Source organism: Drosophila biarmipes, chromosome 3L (assembly GCF_025231255.1).
Source record: "Drosophila biarmipes strain raj3 chromosome 3L, RU_DBia_V1.1, whole genome shotgun sequence".
Classification (NCBI taxonomy): domain Eukaryota; kingdom Metazoa; phylum Arthropoda; class Insecta; order Diptera; family Drosophilidae; genus Drosophila; species Drosophila biarmipes.
The window spans coordinates 6,201,290-6,226,160 of NC_066613.1; the positions used below are offsets into that span (position 1 = coordinate 6,201,290).

At 41.6% G+C, this 24,871-nt stretch overlaps 1 long non-coding RNA gene across 3 annotated transcripts in view; it reads left to right on the plus strand.

Moving 5' to 3' along the window:
* LOC127010908 (uncharacterized) overlaps nt 1-10,550 on the plus strand; it is a 34,380-nt gene extending 23,830 nt beyond the window's left edge. The window contains exons 3-4 of one of the 3 annotated variants that reach the window (XR_007763797.1): nt 1,248-1,292; nt 10,534-10,550. This is a non-coding gene — a long non-coding RNA (uncharacterized LOC127010908). Of the gene's footprint in view, nt 1-1,247; nt 1,293-1,392; nt 1,410-7,931; nt 7,948-10,533 lie in introns of those variants that run through there. The other 2 variants (XR_007763798.1, XR_007763799.1) reach the window with 2 other exon arrangements.
* The last annotated feature ends 14,321 nt before the right edge of the window (nt 10,551-24,871 follow it).

The following is a 24,871-nucleotide window of genomic DNA, read 5'->3' on the forward strand; positions in this document are numbered from 1 at the left end:
CCTTAAGCCAAACAAATTGCGTTCGAGGTCGGTGGAGTATCAGAAAAACTATTTCGGACAAGTTCTGATTTTTTGTGGGCCAGAGCAGTAGAGAAATCAAAGCAGCAGCCATCGCGCAGTCAAGAACTTTTGATTATAACAAATGTTTTGCGGCTCCTGCGGGAATGGGAGATGATTGCTGGTGGCCAAAAAGATACAGTCGCATCCGTGGGTGTGTGGGCCTCCGACAATGGCAGTTGATAATAAATCTCTCTTGGCCAGTCGGAATATGTGCGCTATGCGCCATTAGAACTGTCAGGGGACTCGGCCAACAATACAGCCAAATAAGATACCAGCACAAATAAGTGTAACTCCCGTTTGGCACGAAACAACTTTCGCAAGTTACTGTCCGTCTGAAATGGTCACTTCAATTTGAGGGGCTTGCGGAAGATCTGCAGATAGGGAATGATTGCCAAAAGATGGAAAAAATGGAATAAGGCGAAATATATTTGGAATATATTTCAACCTTTGAACCATTTGAAATAAGTAGGTAAGTGTAGGTATTTGTCATTTATTTTATAAATAATTTAGGTTAGCAATTTCCCAATATATAATCATTTCTCCCATTTCACCCCTTACGGTTCGATATGCGTTGTAGTGCATGAAACCACGCCACGCCTTAAACAAAGATCCTACATCAATGCATAGTTCTAACACAAGATTTTTATTTCGAATGTTCCACAGAAAGATTGAGATAGAAGAAAAGATTTTTTTCGTATGCCAACCTAAAATGATTTATAGATACTTTGGGGATGAATATTTAAGACTCCTTTTCCTTCGCCACGCCTTCACTTCCACCCATTCCCGATCATTTACTTTTATTTATTTCAATAAAAAAGGAGACCAAAGTAACTGCCTGTCACAGGCCATAACTGGACAAGGCTTTTGGCTCCTTCTTACCACTTTCGGGCTGGTCTATGAAAAACTTTTCCATTTCCTCTAGTCAATGACAGACTCTTTTCATTAGGCAAAAGGCACTCGACGCAAAGTTGGTGGAACTTTTCCCTTGTTGCAGCTGGTTCTTGGGCGCCGGCCAGGAGCTTGGACTTGGACCCTGGTCAGTGGTCGGGCGGCCTGTGACAGGGGCAGACATTCCACAAGTCTGCACAAGTATGACCATGTAATGGCATGTGTTTTGTCGGCTTTCGGGAGTCACTTCTTCTCGAACTTTGGACTAACAAACGTTTTTCGTTTTTCCCTCTTTGCAGACCTTTGCCGGGAAGCCTTTAAGCCATCTATAAGCAGGAACAACGGTAAGTGTCAAAAATTGAAGGTATTACTTGGGAAACGGAAGGGTGGTCCCTGCCACCCTTTTTCTGAGTGAGTGACATTTGCCAGAGCGCCTAATTGTAGGCAATTAATTTCTGGCACATCAAAGCGACGGAAGGAAGTTTAACTGGCAGGAAGAGCAAACAAGGAAGACAGCAAAGCAAATGCAGCTGGTGTCCGCTTTTGGGGGTTGCTTTGGGTGGCCTGGTCCGCTTTTCCAAACCGAGGAACCGCGACTCTCCGGCTAACCGCACCTTTTTAACCCTTTGTCCGGCGGTTGGGGCTAACAGCAGGACGACATCTAACCGGAAACTTTATTCGGCTCCAGTCGATGGCCGAACAGAGAGTGCTTGGCCGAAAAGCAATTTGACTGCCATGACCGGGCGTTAAGTAATAATGAAGAACGGAACGCACAAAAATCCATATTAGATAGCCATGTTGGCGTATACGCAATGTCTATCCCTCGCGTTGTACAGACGCGGGTGCAAGTCTAGGAGTAGTTCCATGGGAAATTACAATAATGGGTATAGAGTAGGGGACATTTACTATGAAATTAAGAATTATAAAGTTCAGTTATCAGATGATGTATTATCGTATATCTTTCTTATTTTTGGCTTAAACTTATAAAGCAAAGCTGTCATTACTTAATTTTATTTTATAAACAAAAACTTAAAATTGCTAAGTTTAAATTTTAGATTTTTAATGCAAAATATTGTTCTAGTAATAGTAATAATAGAGGCTCCATGATTTTTATTTTACCCGCTGTTGTACGGTGCTTCCTTTTTTTGTGGAGGACTTATGGAGCAGGTCAAAGGGTGTGATGGCCAAATAAAATATTTATGAATTGCGTAACCAACGGACGAACCGAAAATGTTGGGGAGCGATTTAATTGCATTACCCGAGATATCTCCCAGTCGATAAGTCCTAGGAAGCAGCCCCTCCTCCCAAGTAGCATGTGGGGTGTGCGTGTGTGAGCAAGGGTGGTTGTGGATTTGGGGACTGAAATGGGAATAGGTTCGGCTTTTTGGGTAATTGTGGCTACAGGGCAAAAGGCATTACAAGTGTATAACCTGTATTCCCGCCGCTTTTTGTGGCATTTTTGGGGTTCGAAGCTTGTACTGCCTGCAGACTCTGTTGCGGCGAAAATTTGCGAAATCAATCGTGTGGAAATTGTACAAAATGGCTTTCCGAACACTAAATCAAAGGGAGGAAAAGTCGAGCCAAGTGGCAATGAGCTTGACAAAGGATGATACAAAAACACGAGGAAGTGTAGAGAAATTTTATGTGAACCAGATTTGGACGAAATTTAGGAAGGGCTAAATAAAACCGGAAAACAAGGTTCTGTGGTTGATGGAAAATGAAGAGAATCGAAAATAATCTTTAATAGTTTGTCTGTTATAAAGTCGAACACACCAGTGAAATCGTACACTCGTACACTCGTGAGAGATAGGTAACTACATTAAAGCTCCACAAAAGCATTTCATTTCTATGGTTATTTTATTCCCGTACTCCATTCTTTTCATTCCCAAACTCGCTGTTTTATTCCCTTTAATTTATTTGCCATTTACTTTTGTTTGTTGTGTTCGTCATCAAATTCTATTTTAACACATTCACATGGAAATAGCTGGAGTCTCTTCAATTCTTTCCGCGTTCTCCATTTTCCCTGCCCTTGCTGTGTATCTCTAAGCGTTAATGTGCTCAATTGTTTGTTTGCCTCGTGCCGCATTCGCCGAGTTTTCCCTCCCCACTTTTCCGCCCATCGCTTCATTGTCAACGCGGCGTTGTGAAAATTAATCAAAAAAACTTTTGCCAAACAACATTTTCAATTGACAATTTAAACTTTTATCTCGGAAGACATTTTACATAAAAGTTTTGTGTTAAAAATTTGCCAACTAAAAATGAAAAATGCCGACTGGTTTCTCGGCCTCCGTTGCTTAAGGAAAACCGGGCCGGAAAGGGGCCAAGTCACTTGAGTAGGCAGCTCACAGGCTATCAAAACTTTTGACGCTTAACTTGGTAGCTCCAGGAATCCGAGTTCGGGAGGGTCTTGCCTTTGTCTTGGCCTTGTTGTTTTCCGGCCCGATGATAGCTGCGTAAGCAACGCACAACACCCGGAAAAGTGGGCTTGGAATAGGTAAATATTTGGGGGCAGGGTTCTGAGAAAACCCCTTTGGGGTTGGCCGGAGGGAGCCACAAGGTTTTCGCAACAAGGCGTTGAAACCAGACCCCCAGACCAGCCTCCCAAATCTCTGGCACCCAGCGTACGCACTTCGAAATGGTTTATGCGCAGCAAATTATGATATATAGAAAATAGTTCTTAATAAGAAAAGAAAAATTAAAAAAAAATTAAAAGAAATTTTTATAATAAATACTTGCTTTAAAACGGTATTCGGACTAAAGAAATATTAAAAGATCAATGTCTTGATCAAGGATATTAAAACTGACGATAAGATAAGATAGGATAAGAAATGTATGACGTTTAAAGGTTCTAGTACTTTATCTAACTTATTTATAAAGAAAGTATTTTCAATATGTTTCAAGGACCGTTCAATATAACCCTTATGACTTATTGCTGCCGCACAAACCTTTTAAATATTCCAACTAACCAAACAAAAGTGAGTTACCGACGGGGGGGTCGTGTCTCTGCGTATTTATTTACATTTTACAAGGCCCAACGAAAACACACTCGCACGTGAATACAAGGAGCCAGGACAGGAGTCCTGAAACATGACAACCAGGCGCAAAATTATGCACAGAGTTGCCATTCGGCATCTCCCTCTCCCCGCTTATGGGCCAAAAATCCCAGAAGCGTTAGCGATGTCACCGATGAAGTTGCTGTTGCTGTTGTAGATGTTGCCGCTGTAGATGCTGCTGCCGTTGATGTTGCTGCTGTGCTGTTGCTGCTGCTGATGTGTGTGCGACAAGCGGCAACAAGGTGGGATGAAACCAGGAACAGCCGCAGATACAGACGCACATTCAAGGACCTCCGCACGGGTGGGCGCCACACAGGAAAATTCAATATGGCGACGGGGTTGCTGCTCCAACTTCCAACTGCCAACTTCTGACGGATGACTGCCCCTGCGACTGGGCCCACAAAAGACTGGCAAGAAAAACCAACAGCATCCGGAAAGGCAGCAATCAAGTCGAAGCGGGTTTGTGGTGTCATGTGCTTGGCTTACTTGATAAATGTCGGCTGGCTTTTTGGACGAGAAAATACCTTATTTCGGACTACCTTGACAATTATAAGTTTTTTAATGTATAGACATTTTGTAAACCGGCGGAACCAAAACCTTTATAAAATTATTATTCAGCTCATTTTTTAAGATCCTTAAAATATTTGTTGAGGCGTTATTTAAAAAACATAAATTTAAAATCTTTTTACATAAATCAAAAAAGCCTCTATTAAGGATCATGCTGTCAAGTATAAAATTCAAACATCCCCCAAAATCCTTTTAAAACGGTTTTGTTACAGGGCACTCAACATATTTTCGCGGGACATTGTTATTAGCTTTCCCCTTCCCTCGGTTAAGAACAGGCAGCAATCTGGTTTTGATAATGTCTTCTCTGCCGAAGACTTCTCTTCTTGTCGACACTCACATTTTCTGCGATTTAATGGCAGGCATCGTTCTGAGAATTTGTGCTGATTCCGATTTAGTTTGATTTCGCTCTGAGCGACGCACAAACAAAATGCTTGGCAAACTTTTCAGCGGGTAAAACTTTGAACATAAATTGCTTATCGCACTCTCAATTCTCCTCTGAGCATGTATACGTACTTCACGATAGGGCCTAAACAATAATTTTCATTTATGCAGACGGGGACGGGGGGAAAACTTTGGCGAGCTCGCCTGTAATCCAATTTACCTAACAACAATTATGGAAAAAGGCGAGCGCAAATTATGTATTATAATTTATGTTAATTACTCAATTACATTTGAGCCTGCAGAAGTACGAGAAGCAGGAGCCCTCCCTCCCCCAATTATAAATTCCAAACACAAATGCGCCTCATTAATAAATATGAAACGTCAATGGGGGCGAACGACACTATCGCCGGAAGCCGGGAAGGTGTGGGCGGGCCGTAAAGATTACGCAAGAAATCAATATTCGAGTGGGCCGAAAAGGGGTTGAAGTACCCGGGGAAAAGGAAAACCGAGTGTTACGCACTCCAAAACTCTTGACTCCTGAGCCGGGGCCCTTAAATTTAAATAAATTACACACGTTCGACTTTTTCAGTTTGACTAACTTCTGCTTCTTGCCCAATCTCGTCGCATTCTCCTTCTCCTTGGGGGTTGACATACGAGCCAGCAATTTTTCAAGGGCAACTTCTCGAACTCCACAAGGTAAAACAAAAGGGGCGCCAAAGATAGAACTTACACTATAAAAAACGGTCTTATTAAAAGGGAAAAGCCTAGAAGAGGTATTGAGGGCACAATACACTGAAATACTTTCTTTCTTAATAATATATTTTTACAATGGGGCTAGCAAACAACAAGAAAAAGTACAAATATTACTTGATATACAAAATGGTATGGATGATAGTCTACACAAGTCCTACTTTTTGATTTCTTAATCGAGCAATTTCTAAGCTTTTAAAAAGTGTTAAGAACTTATTTTAATAACTTGCCCTGCTAAAATATCATTATCAGAGAAGCTGGAAAAGAGTTACTAATAAAGTGAAATCTTCGAAAATGAATCTACAATTTTCCTCGAAGTGTACAATAAAAGCAGCTGTGGGTGTGTTTCTGGCGGGAGTCCCCCCATTAAGCAATTTCCTCGTATGTTTTTTTATCCTGCTCCATTTTCATGCCATTGCCAGGCTGGGAAAGATTAATGAGGTTTTTTGACAGCGAAAAATTAGGCAAAATGTGATTTAAGGGTTGTTCGAGCCCTGAGCCCACCTTTCAGCCATTTCCCATTTCACGTTGCTGGTGTGGCCAGAGATAAGCCGAGAAAATGGGGGAGATGTGGTGAGAAGGAGCGGAAAAGCTCTGGGCAATTTATTTTATTTGCCAAATAGTTATATGGTGCACGGCAGTCAGGCACCACTATTTATTTGATGATGTATTTTTATTACGAAAGAATTTATTAGATCGTGTTTGTTTCGCTGCCGTAGTTGCTTCATTGAAAACGGAAAAGCAGATGTTGGCCGAGCTCTTTGTTTCACTTAAGTGGGATAGGTAGAATATTTATGGAATTTTTGTTTATGGGTCATTTGTGAAGAGCAATTATATATTTCCCTGGTTAAAACTCATTTATGCTCTTAGATAATATTTCAAGGCAATTAATTTTTACAACAAACTGAAAATAGTTCGGCTTATAACGAATAAGATTTTGTAGCTATTTTTTATTTTATGAGATTTATAGTTTACCGCAGAACTATTTATCTTAATTTGTTTTTAAAAATACGGGCTGACGATAAAAATGTATTTCCACGCACAGAGTTTCATCAATTTGTATTTCGCCTTCAATGCAAATACCAGAACCCTTACCAACCCCTGATCAAATTGTAACCCCCAGCTTAAATTACTTGCAAAAATAAAAGCGGGAAAAAGGAAAATTGTTTAATAATGCATACTAAGTGAATGCCACTACGCAAATGATTCTTTTCGCCAGTCAACAACAGTTTCACGCCTTCCAGTGATTTCCCGGTCGCTTCCTTTAAAGCTGGCATGGAAAATCCATCAAAATCAGCTCGCTTCGACTGCGAGTTTTCCGCGGTACACACTTCGTTGGGATGTTTTTCGCGCGACGCACTCGGCACAAACCAACTTCCTGTCTCGGTTCCAGCCTCATTTTCCTCTTTTTTCTGACCTAGGCCATCTTCTTTCTTTTCGCTCATTTCCGTCTGAACAACCGCTGACAGCTTAATGGCCGCCTGCTCGAACATTTAAAAATGAAACCGAAATGAGGGGCGACGGGGAAGTTTTTTTTTCCATTTGAATATGGGGAAAAGTGTTCTTTGTAATCATTTGATTTACAGACCGCCAACGTTTCGCCTTCGTCGTCTTTTTATACGCATTTTCCCACTCGCGTTTTTCGCAATCCGCCAATGAAATTGTTTGTCAACGCATTAATTCTTCGCCAGCCACAATTTCGATGATTTAATAAGCGATTTATTTATGCAGTCATTTGCCGATTGAAATGCTTTAAGTATTTGAAGAATTCTCCCTGTCGATTGTGCAATTAATCAGGAAATAAAAATGTGAAAAATTCAAAGCGAAATATTTCAAACTTGTGCTCTCCATCAGCGCCTGAAAAATATTTTCCATGCCTATATGCTGAGCCCCAAATTTAAGGGAAATGGCCGAAATAGTTGAGTGCCTTTAGATCAAAGGGGAGGCAAATGAATCGCAATCAATTCCTCCGTTCCGCTGCTAATGAGCTTAATTTAATTTCATTTAGTTCCATTTTATACAGTGGGATGGGCTTACCGGTTGTGGTTTTGGTCTGGTTAATGGAAAAGTGACGTGAAGGCATCCTGGGGAGGCGATGAATTATTGTTAAGGTCAGGAAAATGGGTGAAAGTATTTTATGGTTTATCAAGGGTTAAATTTGGTTTAGTATAATACTGAAAACTAGTTTTGTTTATTGATTTAATGATTTAACTTTCACCCTTTCGTTTTCAGCATTACTCAATCATTTTTGTAATCTGTATGACCTTGTTCAGCGGTTTATGTAATTTTCCATTTCATGCCGCCTTGTTCTGAGCCCCTGGAGCAGAAAAATGAAAGCTTGTAAACATTTCGGTCCCCGACGGTGGGTGCCTCCGTACATTCTCAGGGCCTGCGAAATTAATAAATTAACTTCCTTGCGTCATAAATCATTTCGGTTCTTCCTCACCAACTGCGAACATTTTGCGCCATTAAGCAGCAACGGCTTCCTCTGCTGCGGTACTTTTCACTTACCCTTAACCGGAGCGAAGAACCCCAAAAGAAACCGCAGAGACCCCAAGCACCATTATCATCATCATCGTCCGCATTCCGGGGATTTCATCATGGAGCTTGCATAATCAACGTGTTACAGCTGCTGTTACCGCTACTGCTCCACTTGGCTTAGGCCTAGTTGGAGCGCTGCCACAGAATGGATAGCTGCACTGGAAGAAAATATTCGGGGTAACTCAGCTGGTTAAATAAAATGTACTTTAGTATTTATTTATACATTATAGGTATATATTATTGGGGCTTTATGAAAAAATATGATTGAGGATTACAAAAGTTATAAATTCTCCTTGTGACTCAACTTACGTAGTACGTTAAGATTGCTATATATGGTAGTATGGTTCGGTAATCAGAACTTTAAAATAGTGCTTTGCTGTACTTTTCTTATTAACGTACTCCTTAAGGTCTTAAAAACTGAAAAATAGACGTTTTTTTAATACTTTATATTGATTTGATTATTATGATTGATTGATTTAACTTTGAATACAACGGTACTCTTTAAACTACTGTTTTTTTTTACCGAAAATCTGGCTCTTAATCTTAGCTAATCTTGCTAATAAACCAAAAGATGTGCTTTCCATCTCGTACAAGCTAATAGCAATATGGTTCTTTTATTACTATGTTTTTTTCTCTGCAGCACCCTGACCACCACCCACCTCAGCCTTTGTGCCCCACACTACCCAATCATAATTTGTGCTTTACATAAATTAATGACCCACCCCCGGAGAGGAGGTCTGTTTTTGATTTCATTCCGAACAAAAAATGCTCGCTCATAAATTTTGTGAGATTGTTTGTGGTCGGGGCAGAGCGCGGGGCAAAAACAGATTCTTAAAGGTGTCCAACCGTTTTTGCCCCACTAGACTTCTACTACTTCCTGTTCGGGGCTTCTGGGCTGGGCTTTCCTCATCCTGCAGCGCCTTCTGTTATTTACACACTTCTTCATGTGTTTTATGGCGTGTTCCCTCGGATTTCGCAAGATGGGGGAGTCGGAGTCCCTTGCAAAGATTTATGAGTTTGTCCTCGGCTTGGTTCTTTTGGGTTGCGGGTCTGTGTGTGTGCCTTGGCCCCCTTAACCCCATACTGCCCTTAAATTAAATATTAGTTGCGAGAATGTCTCTATAACATAATGATACCCATTCTAATTTGCTCTTCGAAGCTTAGCCCCGAATTGAGTTGTTGCCTGGGTCGAATCAATATTAACGACTTGTTCGAGATTTGTTTGGCTTTCTCCAGTTTAATTGCCAGGCCCCGCTCTCTCCTCCCAGTTCTCTCACCCACACTCGCTGTAATTGTCGTAAACTTTTCCCCAGTAAAAATTAACGATCATAAAGTAGAGCCATGAAAATTATACCAAATGGAACAGCAAATACAAAGGAAGAGCAACAAAAAGAGCTGAAATCATAATAAAAATGCATTCATAAACATGAAATACGATGTGAGGCAGGGGCGCTGCTCTAAGCGTGAGTCTATTAAAAGCGCATAAAAATAACTTCCCGATTTTACGAGGTCTAAGCCCAGGCGTAACCCCTGGAAAGGGAGATGCCGGGGCGACAGTGATACCCTCATCGCCTTCATAATCATCATGTGGTCGCCGTGTGCGGCAGGGGTTACCATTTTGACGGGGGCGCGGGGGACCCCTTTGCTGCACTGGCGGGTTAATTAAATGACGCCAGTTTAGTGTTTCGTGCCGCACACGTGTTGGCAATTGTGGGTGAGCGGAAAATGCATTTTTCCTCCTCCATTTTCCCGCTTTCGTTGCTCCGCTGATCGCCCTTGTGATGGCTGCCATCGATTTAGGAAAGTATCGTAAATGGATTAGTAAAACTGTTTTATGATAGGGAATCTATCTTACAACATCTTTATTTGGATGGATACACTTGGAGTGCTTTTTATGGGTTTCCAAGGCTAAAAGCGAAAGCTCATAATTCGTTGCAAGTCGGGCAAATAGTTTTTCATTTATTTTTGGTAGCCTTCTTCGTGTTTTAGAGTTAAGCCGGTTGTAAACTAAATAAATAAACTGTTTTAATAGTAAAGTTTAAAATTTTAAAAATAATTATACAATTTTTTTAAACTTTAACTCAAACATTATTTAGTGAATAAGTGTAGTTTTATGCAATTTAAAAATATTTACTTGAATGTAATTTAAATAATATTTTTAATCTTAATGCTTTTAATTTCTGCATTACAAATGCTTTTAATTTCTCAAGGTCGGCATCTTTTTGGTGTGATTTATTGTGAAACTCTTTTCTTCCGTACTTCCTTAATTAAAAAGTGTCCCTTTAATTTCCAGCGCTGTTCGTGCCTTTCTGGCTGCCCCATCTGTGGGTTCTTGGTTACGGTCCCTGCGCTTGACAGCTGTCAATCTGAGCAGGCCGAGGAGGCCCAGCCCCTCGAAAACCCACTCCCCGGACCCAAACCCCCCATTACGAATGTACATGCGATGTCCAATGTTGTCCACATAGCCAGCCGTCATAATTGATGAATTTATGGCATTTCTTGGAAACGAAACGAGCCAGAAGTCTGGGCCCCCGTCATCAATATGGAACGCTACTCGAATTATTCTCTGCACTCCGCGCTGTTCAATCTCCTTGTTTTACTTTGTTTCGAGCGAGGCAAACGTGCGAATTGCTCAATTCCTCAATTCCTGGCAGCTCAATTCTTGCCACGCTTGAAAATCTTGGCGCGGCGGCTTTTCATTGACCGCAACCGAAGTGCAGAACAAGAAATGTAGAAATATGTGAGTGTAAAACCGACAAAACTCATTTTCAAATTGTTCAGCGACTACGTGACTTCCGCGAGAAATAATCTGGAGTGTGTGTGGAGCCCTTTGATGGCTAGGAGTGCAATGGAAATGGAGTGCGGGGACCGCATTACCACTAATAAGGAAAACGGTTGACAGACTCTACAAATTTTTAGAGTTCCGAGCTCAGCGGGTGCACTGTTAAAAAATCTATTCAAACCAGACAGTTTAACTATCTATGTAGCGTAACTATCTTTTCAAATCTTCATTTATTTTCCCCACCCCGGGAACAGGTCATCAAATTCAGACATCTGATATGAGTTAATTGCATTTCATAATTTCCCAACCCGCCCCCATCGTCAATTAAATCGCGCTCAAATCATTTAAGATAATCATCGGCACGATGATCAGAGCATTTATCTGTCAATTATTTATGGGATTTTAAGCATTCAAATCGAATTGGTTTTTTAACTGGCGAGTGGAGTATCCACAAGAAAACGGAACGAATTAAAAACAAGGCGATATGCAAGGCAAGATGCCTTTAATTAAAAACGAGTTTTTCGATACGGTTTTGATGTCTCCTTGATTGGCGCTTGTTTTGTGTATGGTCAAGAAAGAAAAAGTCCCATTTTCAGGGGAAAGCAGAGAGGTGGCCAGACGGCTGCAAAGTTGTCAAGTTAAATAAGAGCAGACTGGCGGAGAAAAAAAGTGCCGGTGGATCTGGAGGTTTTCCTTTTCACTACTTCCGGCTGCTTAGTGTTGCCGTTGCCAAAAACACGTGCTGTGCAGGGAGTTTCCGCATTAAATTCCAGGACAAGGCGGAAAAGCTGGGCTTTCCTCTGCTCGGGGAAAATCCTAAAAACCCGAAACTTTTTCATTCACTTGTTAAGCGCAGAGCAACTTTATGGCCTCTCTAGTTTCGTCTCATTTTCAAGTGGACCGGCCATAAATCTTATGTTAATTTATGCTAAAACTAAAGACCAAAACAAATTTCTGTTGTTACCACACACACACAGGCGCACGCGTATAAATACAAATATTTTGTTACCAGTTTTTATGCCTTTTGTCGTCGTTTGCTGTGGCTGTTGATGACTCTTTGGACCGGCTCTTCGGAGGAGCTCCTCCACTTGCCCCCAGTTTGCCTCCATTCCACTGCCCTCCCCTCCACTCGGCCGAACTTGCTCTTGGCCCGACTCGCTTGTCATAAAGAAATTTTAATAATGTGCGGCGCCAAAAAGTTTTTTCCTCGTTGCTGTTGTTTTTACGAGCCGGCGACGTTTGGGAGTTTCATATAAAAGTGTTAAATTCAAATGAGTTCAGAATGGGCCAGAAACCAAGAGGCCCGCTCTTCCCAGTGGCTTTTTCAGCTGGGCCAACAGGGCGTATGCGTATGCGGGACATGTCAGGCCATTAATAAAGCATTTACGGATTTGATTACATAATCATTTTGGTTACTGGATCTGCGGGAAATAACTTGCATCATGATGCTTTGTTTATGCTTCAAGCATATTTTATTCGAAACGAGAGTGTTTGCTTGGCTAATGAACTTTCTGCTTTGTTATCGTTTCAGGTACTTGTTCATCCAATTTACATCTGGTAAGCACACCTCTGAATGGTCCATTAAAAATACAGCGTCTCCTATACATCTTAAAAATGTTTTCACCACAAGTTCATAAGTATTAATATTTTTTTAACATATTGAGACTTAAGTGGTTTGGTACTCAATGACCTTTTATAAATACAGTATATTTCAATTACTACTAATACATTAATTCTAAACAACTTCGATACGCTTATATCTTGAGCGAGTAAAGAAGCGCTTGTGCAAATTTTGATCAACAGGTTAATACATACCTAGAAGTAGCAGAAAAAAGGTGGACTCAAACCTCTTTCCACAAGTTTGATTATAGAAATTGACACTTTAAAAACGGTTAAATACAAAAATGTGTTAGGTCCCCTTTTCTAGGTCAGTTATGCTATTAAATATAAATAGTTATACTGCTTGAGCTTAACCGCCCTCGATTTCGCTATTTTATCATCTTTTAAAACCAAACCATATTTGGAAGTCCCCATCCAACCCAATACTTTTAATGCGTTTCACCGAACTCCCCTTTGAAATGCCAAGCATTTGTCGAGGTTTATTGAGATATTTGCCTAATTTGACGGGGACCATCGCTCTTTCTCCCCGGCGCTGAGATTCCCTGGCCGCATTGACCCACAAATCAAGAGGCATTAAACTGTCTATCTGTCAATCCCCGAAAAGCATTCAACTATCTCGGGCATTTATCGCGTCGCTATGGCCGCACATTTACATCAAAATATATATCCGGAAATGTCTCGGGCAAATCCTGCTCTGCTCGGTCTTGGCTCTCGGCCGCATTTTCTACTCATTTTAATGATGCGCTTAAAATCCACAAAATCATTTACACAAATTAAAAGTTAACTCGGGCATAAAATTACCAACTTAACACCCGCTGAAACGAGAGGAGGGTCCGCAGTGTCTCTGGTCAAAACCCACCTGACTAGGCCACTCTACAGTTGGTGGCCGGTTGATGGCCCCACCTCTCGCTTTTGGCGTTTTCTTTTCATTAAGCCTCCCGCCTTCACCTTTGTTTTTCTTCCTATTTTCCCAGAGCTTATCTATGTCCATGTAATTTGCAAATTTTCTAATTGTCGCTTGAAATTCAAGCCTTCGGCCAACACTTTGTTGGCCGAGTGCAGAGTGACGTCCGGCCCGGAACCGGCTCTCCGGGTGTTGTCCACGTCCCCGGGCCCCGGTTTCGAGACTAGGTGTGTTTTGTGTGCTGAAGAGTGGAAAAGTAGGTCGGTGGCTAAAGCAAAACTCACTATAATTGAAGGTGTTCATTTCGCTCGCATTGCGTTCGCTCGCTTTGCGCCTTTCCTCGGCACTCAACTTTAATTGCAATTAAGTTTCAGTTTCAATTTTTATAACTATTTTTTCTGCTCATTTTTTTTAGCTAAATTGAGCACAAGGCCTTGGGGCCATGCAAGAAAATCCAATTTATGCATGGAGACTCTCAACTCGTATGTGGTTTTTTCTAACAGTTTTCCGGTTTGATACCGCTCGTGTGCAAATTCGTATCGCAAGTTTCGACATTTAATTATGAATACCCTGTTATTTGGTTGTAAATACCTTATTTATCATCCTTACCCACTAGCTTTTTGCATTGCATTACCACGTAAAATTGCATGAAATAATTTACCTATCTCCAGTTATTTCTTTTTTAATTTTAAAATATATATGTGTTTATACTTTTTGCTTTTCAATATTAACTGTATTAAATATGGGATAAAAATAAGACATGGCACACCCTATTCGATTTCAGAAGAACCCCTTTCATCCTCGTAATTTATTTATCTGGCTGACATTTTCCGGGGCTATCTCCCATAAATAATTCACAATTCATTGACATATTTTTATGAATATAACTTCCGATCGTTAAACAAGGGCAGCGACCAACTGACTATCAGCATCTGTCCACCCCGCCAGCCCCTTGAAAAAAAGCCCGGAACCCCCGACTTTATGGGGAGGCCCATTAAAACAACATGAACGCATAATTTAATTTATATTTTTTCAAGCGTGTTCTCGACTCGGGGGCGACACTTCATTGTTGCCGAACAAACAGGCTGGGGAGTGGCGGTGGAGGCTGCCCCACAGACACTCAAATGCCCCCATATAGGCCCGGGCTCATCGTCGACCTTTTCGAAAATATAATCACAGCATAAAAATCAATTCCAAACGCGTGTGCAGAGAGCAAACAGACAGAGCGCGGACCAGAGTCGTTGGCTAGGTGGATACGCACACATGGCATCTCCCCAAACCCCCTGCTATAGGGTCCCCAAAACCGCTTTCCCATCCCGAATCGCTTCCATGCCACCGGACAAAAATGTCACACATTTGTACAACATTCGTGAGTCTGCAACGGGTTGACTTCTACAGCCTGCCGCCCCTTCTCTGCCCAAAAATTTCCTCTTGGCCTCCGAATCAGCATCAGCTAAGTAAACAACACTGCACTGCCAAACTGCGGACGGGAAAATCAGCATGCAAATAAAATAAAATAAGCAAATAGGAAAAACAATAAAAATAAATGTGTTGAAAAGTTCTAAGGAGAGCGGGATGTACCCTGTATTTACTAAAGGATACAAAGTTTGAAGAAAGGTCTTAAATAATAAAATACATGTAATTTATTTTATGAGACAGGTTCTATCCTTAAATTATTATTTAAATAAGGGAACTAAAATACATACTCAACAATTTATAATATTGATAAATAGTTTATTTATTATTATTTTTTATAAAGCTATGAAATATAAACATTTTCCTTTACTTACCGGATAACGACATTTTGAAATATATTTATTTTTATTGTAATGTATGTTTAAACTTAAAAAAGGTATGTTCTCACCATTCTGTACACCGATAGAAGTTTTTTAAAATAATTATAGGGTTTTTCCTTAAGCTTAAAAATAATTTGAATTTCTGTATATATATGAACTTTTGAATCCTATATTCAGCTCAGCCCTTTATACCCTGAAGTCCAGGGTGTTCAGCTAAGCGAAAAAATTGTCGCGGGCAAATCATAAAAGAGAAAAAGAAGTAACCGACTGGCAGGAGCCGCTTTAGCCCCTGCTTTTCCTTCGGCTCCTGATGCCGGATTTTCCCGCTAGCGACGAGGCGCAAATAGGCCGTCAGCCACATACCAAATATCCCCAAAAACACCTCCCCTTTGGCCCCCAGGCACAGATGTGTGTAGGCGCATTAATGTAGCCGGCAAAAAAATATATAGGAGAGGAAAAATGGGAAATACTTTTTTGTGATTTATGGGAATGTGTGGAGGAGCCCGGAGATTTGCTGTGAATGCGTTCCCCTAGCCCACCACCTCCTCAATGTCACACACAAAAATGTTTTACAAGCAATTTTCCAGCTGGTTTTTATGAGTGTTTGTGCATTCGTTTAACTATTTGGGCATAAAATATGACAACGATCCCCCGCACATTTTCCTTCCAATCTATAAGCCAAATTGTTTTTGCCTGTCGCCAGTTTATGGCCACGTGTTGGTGTCCTTCTGGCCTCTCAAAATTTCCTCCTGTCTCGGCTTCCCCACTCGTTTTCTACGGCTCCTCTCTTTTCCGATGTGTTTGGAGTTCGGTATGGAAAATTTTTATAGCCAGTTGGCAATTTTTTTGAGTTCAGGGCGAGCGCAAGGCGAAAAGTTGTCATAAGAATACAGTGAATATTGGATATAAACATTCATTATACCAGGAATAACAGGCAATCTTAGATGTTATTTTATTTCTGATTATGGAAACAAGTTGAAAAAAAGTTTGTATTTTCAAATTACAATCCCTTCTAAAAATCATCAAATTAAATTTGTTTGTAATACCTTTTGACCATTACTGGGAATATATTTTTTTCATTTTAAATTTAAATATTTTTAAAGCATTTTAGAAGATTACTGTTTTTTGAAGCAAGCTTCCACTGTTTGTAAGCTCATAAAGAAACTCTAATATTCTTGTCTGTTGTTAGACTATCAAATAGTTTAGTTGATTGTTTTACGCCTATGTAAAAGCTAAATTATACCATTTAATTATAAAATTTAAGCACTCAACATATTTTAGTGACAAGTTTTCACTGTTGAGGTGATTCCCCGCAATGATGTAACTTTTTTAAGTTGTTGCTGGCGCTCTCGAGTGGCACAAATCTTCAAGCCATCAACTTCAACAATGTATCGTTGTCTCTCGAGGCTGCCACACTCCCCGTCCCTGTCCCACCGTTTCTCAGCTTCTCTGACTCCCTCTGTCTTTCTCCAAAACGTCAAGTTCAAGTGGCACTTGTCGCGGATTTTAACAACTTCATAGATACAATGGGCAGAAGAAATCCGCGGGCGAAGAGGCTGCCACAAAACTTTGCTTGTGCCACTTGTAAGCAATTTCGACTGTCAATAGCTTGAAATCTGAATATGAGCAAACATAAACAAATGAGCGAACAGAAAAACTGCTTAGGTTGACACCCGAGCGAGTCAAATGGCTTGAAACAGCTGAGCTGGCGATGGAAACTTGTTTCTTGCCCCGAGCACTTCTCGCACCAAATATGGCATGTGGTACTGGCAAACCCATTTTGCTGATTTCGCAAGCGCAAAGTGTGGCAGAAAAAGTATCTGCATGATTTGTATCTCGCAGATACAAGAAGGCGCCGAGCGATGCCGTTCATCCATCAGCAACTGTGACAAATGTCCGCTTCACAACCTTAGGGTAGCCTCTTCAAATCAATTTGCCCGGGATACTTCCCATACACCCAAAGCGATAACTAAATCATAATTTATAGGCCCTAACCCCAGCTGCCCGGATTCGATCCATTCCTTCCAGCTCGCATCGCCCATTGCCCGCAAATAATTTCATTTTTTCACCGCTCTCCGGCCAAAGAAAAACATTTTCAACAGTGGGTGGAGCTGTGAATATTGGCCATTAAATTTATGCCCAGAGATAATAACACAAGCGGCAAGTCGTTATAAGTACAGGGGGCAGCGCAGGATGGATATTGCAGGGACCGAGTGCAAAGAGCGCGGAGCAGAGGATGCGACGACTAAAAATAAAATTATTGCTTGGCAAACTCGTCTCGAGATACAGAGGCAGCGATAGAGAGACGGACTGCGACTCGGACTCGTCCAGGTCTCCCCGGTCCCATGGTTCAGCTCCAGGTGGCAACTGCAGTGGATTGCGGCCAGGAGTCGGGGAAGGAGGAGAGATTGGGACCCTGCCGAGAGCTGGACCGGGGCACCTTGGCCAATTACCCACAGCTCCGCACTCTGTCTCCTCTCGGTTGCCCACTGATGGTCTCCTAACCACAGAACGGTGGTTAAAATCGTATAAAAACATTTTATATTTTTCTCTCTTGTTAGAAAATACATTTCAGTTAGCCTAAAAAGATAAAGATTTGTAGGAAAGAATGTTAAACTCACAACCAAACGTTTAGAACTAACGACTAACAGGATAATCTCCCTGTTAAATTCCATAGATCTCAAGAATTCGCGGATTTATTTATTTATTTGGGGTATGCTCTTGTAATTTAATTTTGTTGTTTTTTTGGTATTAAAAGTAAGTCAGACCATACCTGGAAGGAGGAAGGAAGTTTTAAAATCCTATAAAGTTTTAGCTTTTTAGCTAGCTGGAATCACTGTGCCATCCTGCGACTTGTTTTGTGTCTGGCTGCAACAATATTTGGTTGCCAACTTTGCCAATGTATCAACAGCGTTTAGGCTGCTGCCCGTTGGTGCTCCTCATTCTTCTGCTCCTTCCGATTCTCCCGATTTTGCTTCTGTTACTCCAAGTTGTGGTTGGTATCGTTTGGTTTGGGACAGTGTTTGTGTTTGCGTTTGGGCTCGGGCTCTGTCTCTTGGCTGACTCTGGCTCGGGCCTCACTTTTGGCAAATATGTATGGACCCGGGGAGCTGCAGGCCCTCGGCTAGCAGATTCCCTACTTGTAGGCTGCGACTAACAGCCAAGGCACACATCGACATCCACTACCTTTGCTTAGTTAACTATGCAGTCAGCCTTTCGTGTGTTTTGCCCCTTCCCTGGCACTGGTACTCGGGCTCATATCTGATATTGCCAGCAGCTTACCTTCTCCCCTCCGTTTTGCCTCTTTTGTGTTACTGTTGTTATTGGCCAACATCGGATCCACAAAGTCATCAGCTCAGTATCATCCTGGCAGTCTGCAGATGCTATGGCCCAGCAGAGAGCTGTTTAACTGTTTGGCTCACCCACTCGGTGGCAGTCTGTTTGGCCTGCTAATATGCAAACAGAGCTGCCAACTTAATGAAATTGAAATGAGCAAATTAGACTACGTTTGTGCAATGGGCAATAGGGGATTTGGCTGCGACGACATTGCCGAGGAAATAGCCTCCAAGTTGCATTGGAAGCGCAAATGAAAGTCCTAATAGCCCGGCATTTCTGACATTGAATTATTGAGAAGCGCAAAGGGAGTTCGTATGTGCACTTGCACTTCGGTTTTATGAGAAGCGCAGAGAAGGGCGCTAGGCGATTTCGAATTAAATGGAATTGCATGGTTATAAGTGAAATAAAGTTGATTGTAAGATTTCAGAAATACTATTAAATTAAAGGATGTTCTGAAATGAAATTCACACCAATTGAAACGGAAACTGCAAAAATACGTCCATTTGCATTCTCCCCAAAAAAAGACAAACGAAAGTGGATGAATCAAATAGAATGGACTTCCCTTCTTGCCCAAAGCGAAATCGTTTCAGACATTTTTGCAGTAGCCGAAGCCCATAAATCTCTCATCTCAATTTCTCAGCTTAGCAGCTGCTGCCACATGGAAAAACTAGTCTAGCCATTAGAACACTCTCCAGTAAAAATGCAACTCCCACAAATCGCACAGAAAGGATCCTGGAGAGAGGAGGTGAATCGAGGAGTTGTATATACAAACTCACATGTCATGGACTTCGCTGGGATGCAACTTCGATACCAAAACATACTGATAGATACAAACGACTTCATGACGGTACAAAAGAACCCTGACGATGATGATGATTTGCACAAAAAAGAAATGGAAGGGAGGGAAAGGAAATTTATTTTTTCATCTGTCTGCATCATTGAATTGGCTGCGCAAACGAACGAATTGATGAATTGCCCTGGCTCAAGTGGCAACAGTTTAGACCAAGAAATACTGGGGGTAGATCAATAAATGCAGGGAGAGGAGAATCGACTCATTAACTTGGAGTTCGCCACTCCACTTCCCCCTTTCTTTTGTTTATTGAAGCTTAGCATAAGGCAGAGCTAAAGCGTCATGGTCTCTCTCATAAAAATGTATGTTAATTTCATTTAGAGCCCCGGCTGCAATCTGTGACTGCATGCGTAATGAGCTGGCCCGAGTTGAGTAAACAAGACAAGGAAAAGAAAACGGTAGAGGATGAGTTCCCCCACTCTCAGCTCATTAAAACATCACGAACAAATCAAAAATTTAAATAATGATTAACGCCGGCCCGAATAGTTCCGATACCTCTAACCTCAACATCCACCTACAACGGCAGAATCTCCCCTATTCCACGAAAACTCCATGCTACAATTGAGAATTTCTACGAAAGATGCCCGTTTTGTGAAGATGCAGTGTAAACATTTAAAGTAAACAAAATATCTCGACGCCGACGTGAGCCCAACAAATTAACTGCAGTCGTTTTCAAGGAGACACCGCGTCGTATGAGCAACCGTCGAACCATTTGTCTGGATTTATTTGTATTTATTTTCCAGTCAATATAAACTATGTGAATTTTTACTGTACATAAAGGCAGAGCGAACAAAAAGCGACCGGGAAGATACTTGTATGTAGAAGCAGCCATAGACGGGGCCAAGTAAATAAATCAAATGCAACAGCACACGATCCAAATAGTTGAGATGACTTCAGTCGCATCGGCTCGAGTTCAGATTTTCTATGGCATTTTCCTGGAACTGCAAGCCAAGCTGGCGGGGCAAGAGTTTTGTAAATAAACAAAGCGGATAAACTTTGAAAAAAATTTGAAGTTGGTAATCTCTCTATTCAGGGAGCGTGAGATTTCTCTATTGATTAGAGACGATAGGATAAACGGATTGATTGTCGTTTTGTTGGCTGGGATAATCTTGGTGCTCCCAATGGTAAGCTGATCTGCGTTTTTATTGTGTTGCAAGAAGTTGTACTTGCTACCCACGGAAACGAGAGCTCGAATAAGTAAAATTTATAAATAGTTAAGATAGCTTACCTTTTGATATTACCAACTTTGTGAATTCCACAAGCTTTCGTCTCGACTCCTCCCTTCTTTGCTTGCCCTGAAATACCTTAAATATAAATTGCGGCTTGCATTAATCTCTAGCCCCAGCCGAAAATTTCCAACCGCCTTTATCCGAAAAACCGCCATGGAATAGTTTTTGTTGTGCATTAAAATTCCTTGAGTGTAATCTACTAGAAGCGTTACGCTTGCAACCTGCCAAACTTTAGCTAGCCACACACAGCCGTCTGTGTGAACCCCAGGGTTCAGGGCCTAATCTGAAAACACAGGCAGCAAGAGAAGCTGCAAAAAGGAGATTCCAGGGGATTCCCCATTTCGAGTCAAAGTCATTTGCCAAAAGCTGAGCAACAACAACAGCTCATCAACACCTTTAGTCAGCCATTTTTCAACATGGCGATAATATGGCCGCACAGTCACAGCCCTAGGGAAATGTACACTGGAAAAATGGCACCGGCTTTGGTATCTACTGCTTAAGTTGCAGGGGTGTCGAATACTCCTGTGATTCTTAGGAAAGACTTATTAAATAACATTGGGAACTTCATTACCAGATGTTTTTAATAGTTAAGGAAGCCCGGAAAAGATATTTAACTTGAGTATGACAAGCCAATATCTATATAACGACGGACGACATACATTTTCTTTCTGTGTAGAGTAAGGACGAGGAAGAGCGAGGCAAATACGCAAAACCCGGCGCACACTAAATCCACTTAAATTAATTGCAAAAGGTGATTACGTTGCTGTTTTGCCTGTGGAGTGCGGACTTTTTGCCTGGCAGCAAACAGACAGCGAGCAGACAGCTGAGAAATGAGAACGCCCCTCCAGGATTTGCAGGATACGCAGGATATCAAGGAGCTGCAGTGGGGACTTAGGACCTGTGACCGGGCAAACGTCGCCATTTCTCTAATGCCAGCGGGCAATGGCAAACACTCGACGACAGGCTGCGAAGCTGTGGATAGATATGCAGCGAGTCCTTGGTCCTGGCACCAGGACCCTCTATATCTTCCCTCTAAATGGCCTTGCATTGCTACACTGAGGGAAAATGATATTCTGGGATTTAAACGAAATCAAAAGACACTTTAAAATAATTCAGGGAATTTATGATCCACAACAACTCTTTCTGTAATATATCTTCGTCTATTTAAGATCTTAGTTTAATTGGAATGCAAACACTGAAATACTCACCTTATTTTCCCAGTAAAACATGTTGCAGGAGGCTGTCTCTTCATTTTTGCAAAGTAATTTGCAAAGAAGCGAGTAGAGGCGAGAAAGTGTCAGACGGGGGGGCACAGCCGAGAAAACAGAAAGCAAGTGCCGCCAAAATGCAGTCAAGGATAAAACAGCAAAGCCCGGGATGCCAGGATACCAATAACTGGAGATGAAGGCGTCCTGTTTCGCTCAAGGCTGCTCACCTGCTCTTGTTCTTGCTCTTGTCCTGCCCGTCGTGGGCGACAAGGTGTTAAGGTGTCTCGATGTCGTTAGCTGTCATCTGGGTTCGCAATTTCCGTATATACGGGCTCATAAATTGCGCAGAGATGGGACATAAAGTGCGGAGTTCACAGGTTGACGATGGAGTTACCTTAAAACATAACATTTTTTTTGTATCTAACTTTGTATATTATATTATATTATATTAACATATTTTAAAATATAAAATACTTAGTTTAGGGAATGTTAGCATGTTTGCCCTAAGACTAAGGTTAGATTCTATGCATAATAGATTTTCATACAAATTGTATTTTTCAATACAGGACTCTAAACATTTTGACAATTTCTATAAAAAATACCACAATTATTAAGATAGGGTACCAACTTATCGCTATTTTAAATGACTTGAAATAGTAAATAAATGTATTGTCTCTTAGAGTGCGTTTTGAAGCAGTACTGAGTGCCATTTGTAGCCCTCCTCGCTTAAACTTTGCTTACCAGGATGCTACGGTGTATTTCTTGCCCCGACATTTCCTATTTTTTGCATACGTGCGTGTTTGTGTGCTTAAAATGTCATTAAAGCACGGAAAGGGCGTGACTGCGAGGACAATTTCAGGACGAACCCAGAACAGGGAAGACCAGAAGCAGAGCCCCAACCAAGAAGCAAATGCCAGGGACCAGAAGCCAATCGAGCCGGGTGAAGAAGCAAACATTTGGCGAATATTCCCCACTCGACAGCTCATAAAGACCGTCGAGATGTCTTCGACTCCGAGATAAAAGCCAAAAACATCCTTAATCAGCGCCTGGAGGTTTCCTCGGCGCTTTCGTTCTGTGGGTGGGCGTGGCGTCGGTGAAATTTATTGATAATTGATTATTGCTTCGTTAGGTCGCGTTTAAGGCGGCGTTTGTGGTCCCGCGCTTATCTCTCCCCCTTGTTTGTTGCTGCAAATTGAAAATGCAAATTGCCCAGATGATTGCTCCTCCGATTCCCGTTCCGCCTTTCCCCAGCCCGGTTTTCCGCTTTCCTCACGACTGCAGTTTCTTGTTGTCTTGTCGTGTCTTTTGATGTTTCGCCGGCTTCCTTTGGCTCCTGCTTTGGGAAAAACAAATTTTCATAAATTTTTAAAACAAACACACGAGTTGCCTGGAAAAGCAAAGAAAAAATGGCAGCTGAAAGGAAAGCGAAAAGCTGGGCCTCAAATGGAGCTGGGTTTGGTGGCTTTTTTACGCCATTTTGTGGCCACCCTGTAATCGCGGAGATGCCGATTGTTTTGGTCTTAGAAAGTTGGGATTTCAGTTAAGGGTTTTTGAAATATAGAGTAAACATTTATTTATTTATTTTATTTAAATTTTATTTTAAAAAGATAAGCTTTTGGTAATTATGATAATAGTATTAGTATCTCAGTAGGGTGTTCAGTACCTGTAAAATAAAATATTTAACGATTATTATGAAAGACACGTATGGGGCGTAACAATGTTTGGAATATGTTTATTACTTTTGTAATTATTACAATTAATTGACTATCCTCTCTTAAAGGATTTTTTTATTAGTTTGGCTCATCGGGACCAATATTCTTCCGCTTCGGCAGCTTTAAATTGAGAGGTATCTCATTATTCATCAATCTGCGCCACAATAAATACAATTTTTCATCCTTTGTTGCTGCTTTGTTGGTGTTGTTGTTAGGACGTGCCTATGTGCATTGCTTTTGCTCACCTTTTGAGCTTTTAAATTATTTTCCAAGCACGTAGCTTCTGTCGGCTGTTTGCGTATTTAAACATGGCCATCATGGGCGCAGGGATGGGGACTTTCGAGGTGTTCGTGGGAGTGGGGCAGAGGGAAAAACGCGTAGCGGCATTCGCTTTGCTGTTGCCTTTAAAAGGATTTGCGCAATTTGCGTTTTTCAGGGGTTCGGGGGGGGTTTCCTTTTTTCAAGGGGGCCGGGGTCGGGGGTTTTCGGGGGTGTGATGGGTTCGGGTTGTTGACAAACAAACAGCCGCGTTGAGTGACGCCAAAGACAGGCGAAGTGAAGCGAAGGACCTAGGATATGCTGAACAGGACAGCGGCAAGCTTTGTATTTGACAATGTCCTTGCTGATGTCGCGTTCCGCCCCAGCCGCCCCTCGTACGTGACTTGCATTTTATTTTCCCCCAAAGCCCCCACCCGCCCAAGCATCCCACCTCCCCGCCATCCGCCCACCGGAGAAACTCCTTAGTAATTTACGAAAGGGAAAAAGCAAAGCGAGATCCAGCCTCAGATAGAAATGCGGAAAAACAGGAGATTCAGCCGCTGTTTTCAAAGCAATCAAATGCTCGTCTATATTCATATGGGAATAGTGGCCTGCCGCGGCTAACTAAAAATATACCCAACAATTTTTGTGAAGTGCCCCAGTCTGCACTCTTTTTCGTGTATTTTAACTGCAAATAATTCCATCATCAGTTGGGCGAGCAGAGCCAACATTTTTGGGAATTAAATAGAAACAGAAACCGGCAAGGGCAACGATTGATAGCCACTTGAAAAGCGGCCTCTGCCCCCACTCAGGTACACGGAAAAAAACAAACTTAAACAGATTTTGGCTAATATAAGTAAATTTTCATAGGCGTTTAAAAGTTCAAACACAATTACTTGTGTTTTAAAAACAGTAAAACATTGTTGAATCCGAAAG